This window comes from Festucalex cinctus, chromosome 7 (genome assembly GCF_051991245.1).
Source record: "Festucalex cinctus isolate MCC-2025b chromosome 7, RoL_Fcin_1.0, whole genome shotgun sequence".
Classification (NCBI taxonomy): domain Eukaryota; kingdom Metazoa; phylum Chordata; class Actinopteri; order Syngnathiformes; family Syngnathidae; genus Festucalex; species Festucalex cinctus.
Window position 1 is genome coordinate 18923534 of NC_135417.1, and position 6000 is coordinate 18929533.

The window sequence follows — 6000 nt, forward strand, 5'->3', positions numbered from 1 at the left end:
CTTCTCCTGAATTAGTCACAAACACACCTAAGCTCCACAGGAAGAATATATAGCTCGGGAAGTATTTGATGCTGGGAACGCGGGTTTGTTTTCAGCTCGTATAAATCAGCAGTACTGAGGTGTAATTGACTAATGGGGCCTGTGGGACGGCAGCTAAAACGGGAAGTAGGGGGGATGCAGGTTCCTATCGTAACCATCACTCACACCTTGCATCCCAACAGTTCTGCTGGCATCCAGCGTGAGACATCTTTGTGTTAGCACCACCTTTAATATCACTATAAAATGGATACATGTATTATGCCCGGGGCCCTTGATTAAAACTTAAACAAGGTTCCTCAAACCGAGCAGCAGGACATCATAATGCATAGCCTGCTTTGTAATTTAGTCCCAAATATTTTGTGGTCACCATACTGTCACATAAAAGATCGTTTTACCTTACCTTTGACACAGTTCTTCGCTGAATGTGAATTTTGCATCGCCACCTGCTGATTTCTTTCTTTAACAATTACCTTATTGGTGTTCTTCCGCACATACAGTTTCAAGTAGTCAAATGAAAAAAACATGAGAAAGTCTGCTTCAAAATCTCCATCCATCCTTGCGATCACACCTGAGCCTATACTACCTGATGCTCTAAAAATGTTTTTATTGTATTTTATTTCGGCCATGTTTTCAAAAAATAATTTGACTTTAAACTATATGAACTGGTATTTGGGTAATTGACAGATAAGGATTTCACCAGACCCAGCACAATCAATTTATTATAAAAAACACAACATATTTTACTGTCTACAATTTTATCTACATATTACTGTTATATTATCTACTGAATAACGTGTACCATCGTGTTGAATAATCAGTTGATTTTCCCTGAAGTTTCTTTGTTTGGTGGACCCACACACCAACACAGTACCAATTAAGTGAGAAAGTGACGCAACTGACGATCCGGCCAGAGGTGTAAAATCCAGGTTCCAAAAGTAAAAACCCTGCCAGAGTCTGGCTTTATAGCCACAGATACTGCAACCTAACGGGGGGGGGGGGGGGGGGGGGGGGGGGAGAACAGACAGACAGACAGACAGTCAGTCTCAGTCAATCAGTCAGTCAGTCAGTCAGTATGACAGTCAGTCAGTCAGTCAGTATGACAGTATGACAGTATGACACAGAGATTACTTGGTCATTATTTTTTCTTTTGTCAAATATTTTATTGATATTTTTCATACACTTTCATGCTACTCTTCACTTGTCAGATAAAGAATTTAGGATGCCCCAGGTCACATAATAAATGCAATTGTTCGAAGATTTGAAGAGAAAATGACAAGAAACTGAATGTGCTCAACGTTCCTGCCAAAATTGCTTCCATTCCTTTCCAATTATAAGATAAGTTTAATTAGTACTAAGAAATTCTATAGCACAGAGGTCAACCCCTGACTGTGAAATTTAGCTTTCGGGAAATTTGACACATTCAATCAGAATTGGATTTAAAATGTTTTTGCTTTAGGACTCGGGTTCGAGTCCAGGCTCGAGTTTGCATGTTCTCCCCGTGCCCGCGTGGGTCTTCTCCGGGTACTCCGGTCTCCTCCCACATTCCAAAGACATGCATGGCAGGTTAATTGGATGCTCCGAATTGTCCCGAGGTGTGCTTGTGAGTGTGGATGGTTGTTCGTCTCTCTGTGCCCTGCAATTGACTGACAACCAGTCCAGGGTGTGCCCCGCTTACTGCCCAGAGCCAGCTGAGATAGGCGCCAGCACCCCCCACGACCCTTGTGAGGAATAAACGGTCGAGAAAATGGATGGATGGATGGATGGATGGATGGATGGAAATGGTGACAATATATTCAGATTTTTACCTCCAGATTGAGTGAATAGAGTGAATACGGTTATTAAAATAAATTATCTCAACACCCTTTTTCTTGGGAAACACCCCCGCAAGCTGGAACTCATTTTCAAAGTAATAATTAGGCTATACCTGTAACCTCATAGCAGGTCATGTATTATATTTCGTTCTATATTCCTGCCACCCGCCAGGTCTTTGTATTGCTTTCTATTCTCTGTCTATTTTTGCAAAGCAAAAATTCCTGCAGGGGGTAAAGGAAGGAGTGTGTGACAGACTAAGGGAGGAGCAGTGGGCACTGGAGAGAAAAGGCGTTGCATGGCCCGGAGCCTAACTAGTAATAAAGTCATTAATTCAGCTGATTAAGTTGGCCTTTGGGTTAAGGAAAAATCATATCCATCTCCCTTTGAGATGTGACTGGGGAAGCACAGGAGAAGGAGAAGCCAGCTAATTAGTGCTGAAAAACAGAGGGGGGGCCGAGAGGGAGATGAGAGATGGGAGGGAGGGACAAATGGAATGAGAAAGACCCTGTATGTGCGAGATGGAGGTTTGGGCGGAGGGAGGGAGGTGGGGTGCAGGTAGATGTTTGGAATGAACTACTAATGAGGCATGTTTGGGGTGAGGGAGTGACGAGCTCATCAAAACACTCGCCTTCCAGGCGTAGCATCGCCCTCAAAGAGTGAGCCTGCTTACCTTTGAGCCTGACGCTGCCACTTAATGATGTGAAACAAGAGCGAGAGGGAAAAGTCAGGTTGAAATGTCAGTTTGCATGCAGCCTAATGAGCTTATTGTTGGATCCATAGAAGAAAGGAACGCTGCAAAAAGGCGGTGCGGGGTGGATCCACAACAAGCCTGCCCCAGTCCAGTGTGATTTTTATTTATTTTTTAATGTGGGATGACTGTGAACATTTAAAATTTATCGTAAACTTATAGAGCTTTGAAATGATATACAGCTAGCCTTGGATTTGTTTTTATGACTTAAGACAGATATCAATATGCAATACTATTTCTTTATAGGGAAAGTTAACCCAACATTTTTATTTACAATAATATGTCCTGTGTAGACCCACTCGTCTAAAAACGGTATTCTGATTAATACTGTGCTTGTGAAATATGAATTAGGCAGCAAAATCTACCCGTTTTTATCCATCTCAGGGAGCGGCCATTTTGTCACTTGTTGTCGACTGAAATGACATCACACTTGCGCAAGTAACGAGCAATCTCGGCTCACCTGTTTACTGAAGCTCCCCTATGGTAGGCTACCTAGCTTTTCTGGATATGCAAAGAAACAATTTACAGCTAAAATAGTAAGATTTTCTTCACAATGCCTAATTAATTAAGATAGTAACAGTTTCAGAAGCAAAAAATGTTCAAAATCAGAAAAACATGTTAAAAAAAATAACCAGAATACGTAATTGCTTGATTGATTGATTTTAGTGCGTTCAATCAAGTTGGACAATACATCCTTGCACCTTGCATCCTTTGATTTCTCGATCTGTATGGGACCCTCAAAAGAAAAACTTTGGACACCCCAACAAAATAGTTGAAATACTAATGGGAATGGTACATTTAAAGCCCCAGTGTGTAGTCCTTAGCACCATCTAGTGGTCAAAGAATAGCATTTAGAAGCACGCAGGGCACTCAGAGCGACCACATTTCGCAAGCCTATAACAGACCAAGCGAGCCGGAATTGGCCGAAGTAGCTAACAAGAGCGTCTAACGAGAGTTAGTCGGACCAATAGGCTGGGGTGGCTAACAAGAACGGCTAACGAGAGTTAGTCGGACCAATAGGCTGGGGTGGCTAACAAGAGCGGCTAACGAGAGTTAGTAGGAGCAATAGGCTGGGGTGGCTAACAAGAGCGGCTAACGAGAGTTAGTAGGAGCAATAGGCTGGGGTGGCTAACAAGAGCGGCTAACAAAAGTTAGTCGGACCAATAGGCTGGGGTGGCTAACGAGCGGCTAACGAGAGTTAGTCGGAGCAAGAGGCTGGGGTGGCTAACAAGAATGGCTAACGAGAGTTAGTCGGACCAATAGGCTGGGGTGGCTAACAAGAGCGGCTAACGAGATAGTCGGAGCAATAGGCTGGGGTGGCTAACAAGAGCGGCTAACAAGAGTTAGTCGGAGCAATAGGCTGGGGTGGCTAACAAGAGCGGCTAACAAAAGTTAGTCGGAGCAAGAGGCTGGGGTGGCTAACAAGAGCGGCTAACGAAAGTTAGTCGGACCAATAGGCTGGGGTGGCTAACGAGCGGCTAACGAGAGTTAGTCGGAGCAAGAGGCTGGGGTGGCTAACAAGAGCGGCTAACGAGAGTTAGTCGGAGCAATAGGCTGGGGTGGCTAACAAGAGCGGCTAACAAGAGTTAGTCGGAGCAATAGGCTGGGGTGGCTAACAAGAACGGCTAACGAGAGTTAGTCGGACCAATAGGCTGGGGTGGCTAACACTAGAGCGGCTAGCGGGAGGAACTAGTTAAAAAAAAAAAAGTTCGTGAAAGCTTGCAAGAGCAAAGTAGAAGGTGACAATTAAGCGATGGGAATCACGGGAGTTAGTGACGACCACCTGCAGGCCCCAGCTGTGGAAGGTAAGCTGCGGTCGACCCACTAGATCTGGAACTCCATGCAATACTATCTTGGCTAACTACATTTGTGAAGTCGTCTTTTGGGCATCCGTAGCAGAAGATGGCGGCGAAACATGGCAGCTCAAGTAAGGTGAAACTACAGCCATGTAATAAGTGATTTCTAGACCTATGATTTAAATATATGTTTATGTGATACATATTTTTTGCATACTATTGACATAAACAGTCAAAATAAATGAATTATTAATTCACCACTAGATGGCGCTAGCAATCACTGAAATTCACTTTAAGTAATGTTACTAGTCGTGGTTCCTAAAATACACACCATAAAGCCTGAACAAAATGCGAATAACCAAAACAACCCAACTCAAATGCTGTGGAAAGGCAACAAACTACTTCTGGCAGTAGCAATAAAGAACAATTATACAAACATTACATTCTTGAAAAGGCAATGCAGAAGATGCATAATGAAAATGCGTGCTAACTTATCTTGCATGTCAAGAGTAGAGTCATTCTGTCTGAAAATATGGAGTACGCAGTATAGTACTGTATGTACTACAAATCACATTTAGTCCCATTTGGAGCATCCAATGTCTTTCAATGTATGAGTGCTTTGAGGGGGAACCATCTTGTCTACTGCCGGAGAGCATCTGAAACAGAGTCCTTTGTCAGCGTTTAGAAAAGCAGAGAAAGGAAGAGGAAGGAGAAGACTGTTGGCTGTCTTTTACCCCAATTCAAAAGACTCTTTTGGAGTCCATTACAATAGCGCTGTCTTATTTGGATGCGCACCGACCAACAAATACGCATTGTGGCATTAGCCAAATAACCTTGGCCACTTCTGTTGAAACAAACAGAAGACATTGATTGGAATGGTCTCATTTTCAGTTTTCTAAATGCAATCAACAACTTTGCCTCGAACCTTTTATGCACTGGGTTCATCACATTACTGTGTGGATAATATCTATTGATGTAATTTTAGATGCACATGATGAGATGCGGATGAGGTTTGTCATAGACCAGTCGGCCTTGGTTTTTTCTTATACATTTTTTTCGATGCAATAATTATACTGTAGCAATACCAATAGAGCATCTTCAGTTTCCCTCTCTTTTAGTGTCTGTCAGGTGTCTAAATGTATACTCCATTTAAGTTGAATTGCACAATGATTATGTCTGTATCACAATTACGGTATGTATTTTACAATATTGTAATGTTTGTGTGAGATCCTCCAGTCAGAGTAAACAGTTGTGATTGATTATTCCGAGGCTACACAAAATTAACATGCTAGGCATGTTAGAAGGCTAAAGTGTGCAAAATCTCAGTGGACAGCCAATGAACTGTGATGCTAACAGAAGCTGAGATGTGAGAGGGCCGTAGAAAGAAAAAAAAACATGCTTGTGGTTCAATTGGCTAAGATAGTGAGGCATAGAGAGAATAAAAGAAAGAGTGAGAGAGAGTCCTAGCTCAGAAGATCAATACCATAAAAAAATTCCACATAGATTTTTGCCGAAAAGGAATAAAAAATACATCAAGGACTCTTTTAAAAAAATGTCATGCAGGCAACATCACCCACTTCACTTATTTGCTTCTCTGCCCCAAAG